The sequence below is a fragment of the Pinus tabuliformis genome, chromosome 1_2 (assembly GCF_031772625.1).
Source record: "Pinus tabuliformis cultivar Carrire ecotype Pingquan chromosome 1_2, CPIR1, whole genome shotgun sequence".
In the NCBI taxonomy this organism is placed as follows: Eukaryota; Viridiplantae; Streptophyta; class Pinopsida; order Pinales; family Pinaceae; genus Pinus; species Pinus tabuliformis.
In genome coordinates, this window is record NC_142298.1 from 724207466 (window position 1) to 724220407 (window position 12942).

Sequence of the window (12942 nt, forward strand, 5' to 3'; positions counted from 1 at the left end):
GGAAGAGAGGGTATAAACTAACATCAGGACCATCTCAGGGTGTGGAAACTTGGTTCTATCACCCCCCCATACTGTGTTAAGTGAGTCTTCAGTCTGCGTTCTATGGGCTGATGCCGAAAGGGCTAGCGGTGTAGGGATTTTTTTGGCTAACTAACGTTGAACCTAGGTCAGGCCCCACACAGCCAACAAATGGTTCCGTTGCCGAGACCATAATCTACATAAGATATGTGTGATGTCATATCACTACAATCCAACTAAGAAAGAGATCGAGGACTGGTAGGATAGGACGATCCACGAATTTGTGGCATAGGAAAACAAAAATCCAGGACTGACAAAGGAATAGTGGCTGGACAGGTACCTGTATACAGAAATCAATGAGATCTTTTTATGTTCCTCTCTAGTTGAGTTATATGAGTGGATCGCAAAGCTAGCGGATAGTTAAGGAAGGTGGAGAGCAGAGCGACGATTTTTCAAAGATCTGTGAGGTAAGTAATTGAAGTCTTTGAATACCTAGATTAAGATGTTATTATGCAAAAAATGGGCTATGCAGCTACCTTGATGTTTGGAGCTACGCGAAGTGGAAAGACTTATAGAAATGAAGGAAGAAAGCATCCTTAATATAGCTCATTGATCTCACTGTCATTGGGTGACAAAGAGGGAGTAGTGCAGGCTTCTCCATGAAGCGTGGTTCAGTTAATAAAAAATGGATTTCCGCAACTGGCACATCCACCTACACCACCTCCAACTTCACGACCATCACCTGCGACTTCACCCATACACCACCACCTCCAGCGTAGTTCAGCATGGGGAATTCAGTAAAGCTACCTTTGTTTAAAGGCTTGGGAAATGAGGACCTGGACCAATCTTGGTTCATTGTGAAATCTGTATGGGAAGCTCAGGGCATCACAGATGATCACATGGAGAAGGAAACATTGGTTAGTGCTTTGTAGGACCATGTGCTAACCTAGTACATCAAGTACTCTAATGATAACCCAAACACGGGAGTGACAGACATCCAGACCGTGTTGAATAAAGAATTCAGTAGTCCTAAATCCAAGGCACAATCTATTATGGGGTTCAAGGAAATCATGATGAAACCAAGCGAGACACCTTGGGAGATGGATCAGAGGTTGAAGTGTCAAATCTGTGAAGCCAATATGAACTTAACAGATGGAAAGCACTGTGAATGGTTCATGGCTTCGATCCCGCCACACCTAAGGGTTGCACTGTCACATCAGAAGATTATGACTCAAGTAAAGGCCTTGGAGATTGCAATGAGACTGCATGAAACACCAATGCAAGATATGAATCTGGGGGTTCAGCAGATCCATGCGCAATTGCAAAATCTTTTCCTTGAAATACAAAGTTTGAAGCAGGATAGAATAGTTCGACCACTATCTATTTTTTGCAAACTATATTGCAGGAGGAGGACTGATGCCTTTGAGGCTAGAAGCCCAAGCAAGAACAAGCGTGGGGCTTATGTTTTAGTGCGTTATATGTTAGGTAGAAGCAAAACATGTGAAGAATATTTGTCATTTGTTGCGGAAGTTTGTACAAACACCCAACAACTGTTTTGCAAATTTTGTAGATCGGTAGGGCATGATGAGTGAAACTACAGAAGTTATGAATTTATGATGGACAGAACACCCACCTATAGGGTTTAGGAAGAAATGCGGCCCCGTGACCAAAGCACAGGGATGGCGCGAATAGGGTTTTAGGGGTGCAGACGAGGCCGAGGTGGAGGAGGACCTCGGACAGGTAAGGGACAACTAATCTGCTACAAATGCAGAGGACCGGGACACTATGCCCATGAATGCACTAACCCAAAATGACCGTCACGAAAATATTGTACTCAGTTTGATCATGAGATAGAAAACTGCCCTATGCTAATAGTGAGGATATGTGATAAATGGGTTCTGCCACCTCAGCCGACTCAGAACCTACAGATGATGAGGGTTGAGCCTCATGAAGAGGATCCAAATGTGAATATAGTGCTTCGAAGTGTAATTGCAATTGGTGATGATAAGGGGAAAAAACGTGAAGATAGCACATGGGTTCGCAAAGCTCCGACAAAGGAGGCTAAATTTGATTTGTAGCATGAACACAAAACGTTCATGGAGTCAAAGAAGAGCTTCATTGATGCCTTCACCTCAGGGAGAAAGGATAAGCTTGATTAATAAATGGACCCTTCTATGCTTACGACCTTTCTAGAAACCTGCATGAAGTTGCTGCGCGATAGAAAAGATATACAGGGGTTACAGGAGCTTATAAATAGATGCGCTGGAAACACACCGGGTGAACCATGCGTGGTATGAAATATTGGTAAACATAAAGCAAGGATAGGATGAGAGATGAGATTAACCACCCAGATAGGAGACTATAAAATGGATCAGGTTATTTTGGATATGGGGTCAGACGCGAACAATTTACCAAAGTAGACTTAGGAGTGGATGGGAAGACCTACACTGCAGTGGTCTCCTATTCAATTAAGGATGGAAAATCAGCAAAAGATCATTCCCATGGGGTGACTACAAGGAGTGACTATAGATATTGAAGGCACGAGTGCATTGGCTGACTTTGAAGTGATAGAAATTATGAATGATAGCAACCCCTACTCTACGCTCCTTGGCATTGATTTCGCTATTAACATGAACAGGGCAATCAACCTAAAGAAGCGAATGATGATATTTGAGAAGAAATCACTTTGTATAATAGTACCCCTAGATCCTACTGAAGGATCACACTATACTAAACCACTCCATGATTACAAAAGTGATGACGATTTGGACTGCATATATAAGGTAACAGCGCGAGAACAAGATTCGGTGAGTCCGATAGTGGATGGAAAAATTACATGGGATCATGAGAGTTCCTGCACCTTAGACTCTGATGAAGAATTGGAGCACTAGCAAAATCGGCTACATGATGTAACCACACTAAGTTGTAACATGATGACCTAGTCGTTGCGCTATGTATCATCAGAGGTAAGAAATATTCCCACTTAGTGTCTTGAATGATGTAGATGTATTTTTGGATGCATTTGAGAGGGAAGTACCAGGGAAGTAGTGCTTCCAGGCATTGGACTGGGCATTGCACGATACGCCCACAAGATGGTGGGGTACGCACAAGGGTAGCTTTGATGATTGGCATGAGTGTAGAAGGATGATGCGCACACACTTTGGGAAGCCGAAGGTACAAATGACAACAAATATGACGAGAAGGATTATCTATGCACACACTTGGCCAAATGGGTTAAGGCTTATGGAGTGAAGCCCCAACTTGAATGGGTGCACTTGTTCTGTCATACCTTGGATGTCATCCCAATGAACTGGTACATGGAGATAGAACTTTGCCATGGTATAGGTGAATGGGATATTCTGCACGAAGGATTCATAATGACATTCAACTTTTAAGATGGGCTTGACGGTATTGACGAAGCACTACAAGAAGTGAAAGCAACAATCTTTAGGATACCGCAGGATTGCTTAGATCTGATTCAACCCGATTGGACTACTTAGCTGAGTCGCACACTGGAATGTTATAACATGACTACTAAAGAAGAAGATGAGGATCCGTGAAAAATTAACATCCTTGAAATAGAGGGTCACCGTGAGGTTGAGGGACAACAGATGTAGAATCCTGATATAACCGTGCCACTGAAAACAAAATAGGTAAATATTGGTATGGCGGCGAAGCCCAAATTTGCAAATATTAGAGATTACTAGGATGATGTGATGGTGTGTAAGGTCATTGAATTTCTCTGCGAATACCAGGATTTGTTCCCTACCAATTTTACGGAGCTAAAAGGGATAATAGGAGACCTGGGTGTTATGAAGATCAAGTTAAAGCCTGACATGAAGCCGGTTAAGCATAGACCTTACCATCTCAATCTGAAGTATAAGAACAAGGTTTTCTTAGAGATGGACAAGATGCTCATAGCATGCATCATTGAGGCCATAGAAGAATATGATTGGGTGAGCCCAATGGTAGATCTCAGGAAGTTGAATTATGCTTCCATTATGCATTTATCAGTTTCCTTTTCCATTTTGGCCTTAGGATCGACCCCACCAAGATATGATGTAGAACCTTCTCATTGCTTAGAAGTGTCATGAATTGTGTGGTAGAGCCTACCTTATCATGGGCACCCTAGATATTACCTTTTTGTCACTTGGCACCCATGCTAAACTTTTGTTCTTTGGCTCGTGAGTCCACTTTATTCCTACCATGACTTTGTGATGAAGTCTCATTCCTCTACCTCTTCACTATTTTTATGGCTTTATACCTTAGAGGCTCCTTTGTCTTGAGTTGTATTGTTGCATTGCATGTTGGCCAATTATACCATTTGGCCTTAAGACAACTTCACTTGGGCTCATGTTTAAGCCACTTTTTGACCATGTCTTTTGTGAAATCAACCTTGCAATCACTTAGCCTCTGCAACCTGACACCATGTTACCCATGGAAAGAACATTCCTTTGAGTGTCACTGACCAATTTCGTCACCTTGCATTGAGCATAGGAATGTTCCCCTCCTAGGAAATAGTGCATTTGTATTTGAACACTCATTTTTCCACTGTACTATAGGCAATCTTTTATTCTTTTCCAGGCTTTCTAAATATGAAAAAGACAAAAAAAATTAATATTCCAAAAAGAGAGGGAATGGGACATTATTTGCATAATTGATGGCACCTAGAGTCAGTTGTGTCACCCTTGAACAAAGCACTAAAAATACGTCTTTACTCCATTGGGATGGGCTTTAGTTTGACTTAGGAGAGCCTTAACCTTGTAAATAACTCGGTACTCCTCCGATTTGTTATCTCTTCCAATCATATGGAGAGTTTGTTTATGCTCCTATGTAGTCACATTTGATTCATGCTCTTGTTCAAGGGAAGTAAACTTGAGTTAGCCTTTCTGCAGTGTCTCTTGAAATTTTGTCATTCAACCATCCCTAGTTGTCAAATTTATGTTCATTATCACATCAGCTATTTGGTCCTTGTCTCGTGCTGGTTTGAGAAGGTCTCCATTGACTTCTTGCTGGTGGGTATTGCTCATATCGACTATGACAAATTGTTTTGAGAGTGGATCTAGAGTTGCACCCTAGTCCTATTTGCATTATTGATAAGTCACCTTGTGCTCAACATCGATCAATATCATGAGTCTTTGACCAAGTGGTTTCCCTTATATTCGATGTTAGCTTTCCTTATCACACATTAAGGTCTGTGCAGTACCTTGGTTTCCATTTGATCCTATTGGTGGATTCGTTGCCTCTGTGTCAGATTTCATTATTGGTTGGTTCAAAGGGTTTTTATTGTCCGCTAGCCACATTTTGTGTACACCAGAAACGTGCCTCAGTTCGGTTACTACATATTTATTCATCTGATTCCTTCCACATTATTGGCCTACGGGTTACACTCACACTTAATTGATGAAGGATGCCTTAATGCTTCATTCCAGCGGATCTTTTCCCATAGACTTCAACTCATTGTTCTGGGAACAAGGTCTAGAGTCCATTTGGTGGTACCTTAGGGTTTATAGTCATCAGTGGCAGACTCCTTTGCTATTGAAAGTGGGAAGAAATCATTTCCTCTTGATTGATAGATTCTTCCAAGTGTTCGACTTTAGCTCATTTATTCACACTTGTTAGATTGTATTGGGTACCCCGGCTCTCATCATCATTATCGGTGAGTAGTCTCGTGTTTGTTAATGGAATACATCATTGACCAATAATCAAATGATTTCTCACATGGTCGAATTTAGATGATTTATTCCCATTGTGTAGAAATGTACCACAATGGTTGGTGAAGACCTCAGGTTTGCATCAACATTTCCTAGTTCACTCTTCAGTTGCTCCTATTTCTACTAGTTGACACCATCCCCCTTATATGTTGCAGTTCATTTCAGTGACATCCTATATGTTGGTACCCAAGTTGCGTGTAGCACCATTTGTTCCACCATTTGACTTGGTACTTTTTGGATTAGCTTGATGACTTCAGTGATCAACTTTCTACTTCAATATCATTGATTAATTCTTTATATGTGATATTGAGGCATGTACTTCTATGGATATGATCGAATGATCCACTATGTATTTTCAGTCTATTTATACTTGTATACATATTCGATCCGCTTTTGTATTTGATATGCGAACATGCTTTATTATCTCTGAGCATGGGTATGCCTACCTTAGATAGGAGCTTTCTTTCTGATCTCTTCCACTGGCTTGGCAGGCTGAATTCTGGTGAACTCCTCTTAGGTCTCGACATGATTCCTTCTATACACTTAATACATTTTAGCCATCATGTACCTCTTTTGACCTCATATATTAGGGGGCATATGTTATAGTGCCATTTACCACTCTTGGTAGATTTGATGCTCTAGTTATGGCCTAGGGAAACCCTTCCTTTCCAGACTTGGTCCAAATTTTGAAAAACAGTGGTTTAATTCCCATACACTATTTTTCCCTATATAAAGAGCGTGTACACACGGGTCAGTCTATACCCAACCCACATATATGTGTTAAAACACTAAAAAATATATAATCTCCTTAAACTTGGGCAGATTTTATGAGTTTTACCTATTACTCACCTACTATAGCCTATGGCCCAATAGTTTCCCAAATGAAAAAACTAATTTGGAGAAGTATAAATAAACCTCCATGGGAAGGCCTAAAGGAGAGGGAGATGAGATATTTATATTATAGATTATTACATCCTAATCAAGTCTGAAGAAATCCCTGTGCCTCCTGCACTCCCAAGTTATAGGAAAACTTTGTTTCCTTCTTTGAGGTGTCCATAATCTTTGTATGACATCTTGGTGTACCTTTACAGAGGAGGATTGTTGAGGCTTGGGAAGGATGGATCTGGAAGATGATTCCACTTGGAGCTGGAGGAAGATTCAGGTTGTAGTTTTCCACATCTCATTTATCTTACATCAATAAATAAATGTTGTTCTGTTCCTGATATTTATTGTGTTTATGCATTAATCTATGTTATGATTTACATATGAAACCTTATGCTAATGCTCAATTGCTCACATGCTTATATGATTGAACACCTATGTCATGAACATTCTTTCTATTACTGTTGTTGTATATGTTTTCCTTGGATAAGTTGCAGGTTCTAAAGGCATTGGAAGGAGCAGAAGCTTTGGACCCTACAGGATTGACCTTGAACGTAGGACCTCCGGGTAATACCTCCTATTCATACTTCAATAGTTTAAGCATTTAGACTGCTTGTCTGTGTGTTTCTTTATGTTGTATGCCCTCCACTCTCTTTAGGTTTTCAACCCAAGACCATACGGTGTTTGGACCCACAATAGTGTAATGACTTTTTCTTTCCTTTTCTTTTTTTGAAAGTCAGATGTCTCCTCCCAGTGCATGCGCTTAGCAACCCATTGAGGTTTGAACATGGGTCACCTTATTAACAAAACCCTTTCTCAACCGGTTGTTATACATGGACTCAATTGGTATAATGACTCTTTCATTCATGTGTTTATTTAAAAGAAATACTATTCATATAATTTTTCCATAATGCCATGGTTGAAATACGTTGAAAACCTAAGGTTTTTTGTAGTCGTGACATTTGGTTTTAATTCCATGGTTGAAAAATTGTAAAAATATTAAGGTTTTTATGAGTTATGGTATTTTATCTTTAAGTCTATGGTTGAAAATAGTTATAAGTATTTTATATTTAATGCCATGGCTGCAAACTGTTGGAATTTTAAGGCTCTTCAGGGATGTGATATTTTATCTTTAATGCCATGCCCAAAATTTTTTGGAATTTTAATGTTTTTTGGAGTCACGATATTTTATCTTTAACACCATTGGTAAAAAAATGTTGATAATTCCCCCCCCCCAAAAAAAACGTTCTTCCAACATTAACACTTTTCACTTTTAGGGTGTTATTCCATGTTTAAAAATTGGTTTTCACTGCCATTTTTACAAAATGATGAAAATTTACCTGAAAAAAGAATAGTCGTTCCAACATACACACTTTTGGTTTTCAAGTTGTTTTTTCATATTCTTTTAGGGTTTTTTTGGCTAGAGTTCCCATTTTGAGATCATAGTTCCCATTTGATTGGTAAATTTATTTATTCATAAAAATAGACCAGAAAATTAGAAAACAACCTATCAATAAACTTGGCAATGTTGTAGGGTGCAACAAAGTAGGGATGTTGAAATTCCTATGGTAAAAGTGAATATTTTGAAGAGGAATTCTCCTGAATAGATATATGTTGAGATGGATTATTTGCAGTCACAAAAGAGGAAAAACATCAAACAAAGGATGAAGAAGACATACAAATAAAATTAATAGAAGGACCTTCAAATGAGCTTGGTTTTCAAATGTAGTTGGAAAATTCACGGCATACTACTTCCTATTTTTCTCCAATAATTTGGTAGCATTCATAATAGAAGAGACTCCTTCTTCGTTTGAAACTTTGCAGAAGAATTATCAACAAATTAAATAAATGAGTTATAAAATGAGAATTAGTATGGCAACACAACATCAAGAGCTTGTTGCAAAACATATAGTCTGAGGTGAAACCATTAGGGATGATGTTGAAAATCCCTAAGACTGAGCACACTTAAACAGTTGAGTTGGCTCAAGTTGAAAAGGAAAAAGAGCTATTAATAGGAGAATTGTTTGATAGAAATAAATAGATTGTTATTTTGCAGGAATAAGTGCAGAGCCTATAATAGTCATTTAAAAATCATGTTTTCAACATTTTGGTTCCAACTAAATGAGGTTACCCCTTAGATAAATTGAAAATCATCATGGGAGAGCTTAGAATTTTGGAAGTTGAACTAAAGAAAACCTAAGATGATTTGGTTATGGTAAGGAAGCAGTTGAATGTAAATGAGAGGTAGTTGAACATAGAAAATGAAAATAAAAATCAACTTACCAGTAAATACAAGGTATTGCAAGATGAAATCAAAGAGTTGAAAACCAAGTTGAAAGGTAATATTTTTTTTAATTGAGGCTAGAAAATTTATTTTGGATGAAAGTATTCAATAAGTTCATTCTATATGGGAATATATTCATATAATTAAATAATATAAGATTACGATAACAGGATTAGAAATGAGCATTGATTTATGCAAGAAACAAGTACAAAAAGAAATGCTCAAGGCCAAGAAGATAATTAAGTATTTGAATGAAAAATATTCAAAAAAATTAAGGGTGGGAGTCACAATATTTTGGACCAAATGCAAGTCAAGTGAAAACATACTTTAATATGTGAAGTCTTATAAACTTAGGTGAAGTTCATGATCATGTGATAGGAGCTACACCAAATTATTCATTCCCTACATCATAATCTTCATACAAATGAATGAAAGCACCTAGGAGGATTGTTGAATAATTTTTTTTTGCAAAAGAAGGCATGCAAATTGTCAAATTAAACAATGGAATTTTGAGGTGGTCAACGTTAATGAGGATAATACCAAGGTAAAAATATAAAATAAGTTGAGGTTGACTAGGGCGAGACAGATAACACATGTGAACCATTATATCTAGTTGATCTGATGGAAGATTGTAAACTAGTTTTGTGCAGACTCAGAGTGATATAGATGAGACAGTCATATTGGTAGATTCAAGGTCACAAACAACCATGATGAAGGAGAGAGAAGTGTGTAATGCTATAAAACAAAACCCAAGGGAGGATTGAGGAACAAAATAATTTGTGAAAGGAATTCTTCGAGTAATGGAGGAGCAGTTTGAGGGTAGTTTAAGTTGGAACCAAGAGAAGTAGCGTAAGAGTGGTGCCAAATCAAAGGAGTATGAGTGAGCTCAAAGAGGGAGCTAAAGGAGAATTGAAAGCAATGCAGGAAATTATGAGTTAAGGGGCCTCAGGGAGTAGCCATGGTAAGGTGATGTGGTTATTGAAGAAGAGACTAGGCAGAAGAGTTGGAAGCAACATATACAAAAAAGGAGATTTTGTCCAATGGAGTTGGTTAAGTTGCAATGAGTTTCCAAGACCAGGAAGGTCCCCATACACTCATAGAGATGGGTTTCACATCAAGCTACAGTATCACCAATAATTTTATCCTGACACCCCTTCAAGGAAGGATTTCCAAGTCCATATGGCAGAAAGGTGTCAAGACAGTTCCCAATCTAGGATTTGTAGCAGTAGGAAAAGATTCTAACCATTTTACTAATGGCAGGACAAGGGTACATTACCCTTAACAATTACTTGAGACTAGGTAGAATCCCTGTTCTATTGGGTAGAAGGAGTTGGAATCACTTTTAGGAAATGGGATGATTGTTTGAAAAATTTTGAGCCACCCTACCCTAGTAAGCATCAGATTATCTTGAAGAAGGCTACTAGGGTCTAGTGAGTATCTTGAAGAAGGCATAAAGAACAAATATTTTCCTCTATTTTCTAAAGGAAGGAGTAGGGACAATAGGGATAAGGGAGAATTGGTCACGGATATGCATGGGACATAGACCTAGAGCAATAGTGGTGGTCATGTTTCTCTTTTTGAGAGAATTTTTGTGGGGAAGGGGGATATGGCTAACCACTCCTAGTTTTTTCAATGAACTCTAAGGAAAAAATGTTCCATGTTTACCCTACATCTTCTATACCAGGAACAAGAAGTAAGGATACAATTTTTGAATCCATGGAGATAAAAGAAGGACTGAGTGGCTCGAGGACGAACCACATTTTTGCGTTGTGGTGTAATAGTTCGCTAATTGGCGTTAGTATTGTGGTGTAACAACATCGTAATGGGCCATAGTTCTTGGGTATGACAATGCCTAATTGGGCTTTCTGATCTGTGATATGAGAAAATATTACGGCAAAGATATGAAGGACATATGTTGAGTCCTATGACATAGATATCATGATAGACCTGCGGTTGTTCCATTGTGTTTTTATTTCTAATTTCCTCTCTACATAATTTTTTATGATGATATTGGGTTTATGTAATGTGAAAATGTTGAAAATGTTTTAAAATGAAATTATCTACAACAAAGACTTCTAGCCCTAAGAAAATTAAAATTTTTAGTAGTCTATTGGTTATGGTTAATGATGAATATTATTGAGTAAATGTTGAAGAGTGAAATAAATTATATGGTTGTCAAATATGTTCCATAAAATTAAACCTCTTTTTGGGGAGAAAGGAAAAACTATAGGTCACCTATGGATGGTAATGGACCTATTCTCCTAGTTAAAACTATGGATAGGTTTGTAATTTTAGATTTTTGTTTCCATTTCAATTTTAAAGTGACTTTTGAGTTTATTGTTCTTTTGAAATACTCAAAAAGGATTTTTCTTATTGTTTTCTTTTTCTTGTGTGGTGGTAGTCTTAATTATGGAAATACTTGGAGTCTTGGATTTGGAAATTTCTATATAAAATCATGCCATGGTTAGCTATCATCCTCCTAAATGGGCTATAGTGACAAGATGCATGAGACAAGGAAGGAGATGAGACACCTAGCTAGTCAATTGGAAGACCTACACAATTCCATGGTCTACACTAGTACCCAGATGGAATCCCAAATGAAGAAGAATGGAATTAGGGTAAATAATTCAAGGACCCTAGTGATTTAATACAAGTTATGGTGGGAAACATTCTGCCCATGTATTACCTTAGAAGGATTCCATTTATCCTATCGGTTTTAAACAATATTCCAACCAATTTTACAATTAGAATGTACCACATTTTTCATTGGCTAAGTATGGAAAACAAAGGTATTGCATCTACTTTATGTTGCAAAATAAGAAATATGCATAAAAAATATGAAAACAACATCACTGTGTTAATATTTACAAATTACAAGTCTCTTCCTACTTATGCATGACCTAAGAGACCTTTAAAATGTGTGGGGAACATGCCTCCTCACATAACATGAGGTACATCCTCATTAAATTTAGGTGGGTAGTTACTGATCCTCATTAAATATTTTCTTTGCATGAATACTCCAAATTGAATTAGCTTTATAGGGAAAATAAATGCACACTAGTAATAGTAATTACTAATTGAATAATATATAATTTGAATCAATTAGATTGGCCAAGAAATGAATATTGTGTGTACATTCTAGTGAAGCAAGGAAGTTTTAGCATGCTTGACAAAAATGAATGCCCAACCTTCATTCAAGGCCATGTGTTTTTGTAACCATGGAAAGACAACATCTTCATCATGTCCAATATATCACCCGGATTGGGGAGGGGAATTGAACTGGTCACTTCACATCAAGGAGTGCCTTAACATATAACCTGATCACCATATATCCAAGACCTCGTTTAACATTTAAGGCTAAATTGAATGATTTAACTTGGAGAATTATTTTTTACTCATAAGTAACATTAATACAATTAAATATTTATTTTTTCACATATATATTTTGGTTGTTCAACAATACTCCAAATTGCATGGATTTCATAGGGTAAAATGCAGGGTTTATGTGCCTCAAATAAATGAACATCGGGACCTATAATTAATTGAAAGTGGTATAATAATAATTACATCCTACGAGTATGCAAAATTGTACCTTAGGCTTGTGGTGTAACAATGTCCTAATGGGCCTTATTTCCTAGTTATTACAACAACCTCTTTGGGAGTTTTTATCGATGATAAGAGAAAATATTCTGGCAAAGATATGAAGGAGATATGCTTAGCCCTATGACATAGATATCATAATAGACCTATGACAAAGATATCATGACAAATCTATGACAAAGATATCATGACAGACCTATGACATAGATATCATGAAAATCCTATGATTGTTTTGCTACATTTTTATTGTTAATGTTCTCTCTACATAATTACTTATGATGATATGGGGTGAATGCAATGTGAAAATGTTAAAAATGTTTTAAAATGTAATTATCTACAAAAGATACTTCACTCCCTAAGAAAATTAACATTGTTACTATTATATTGTTTAGAAATATACAACAATGTAAAAGTGTGTAAAATAATAAAATAAACAATCTACAA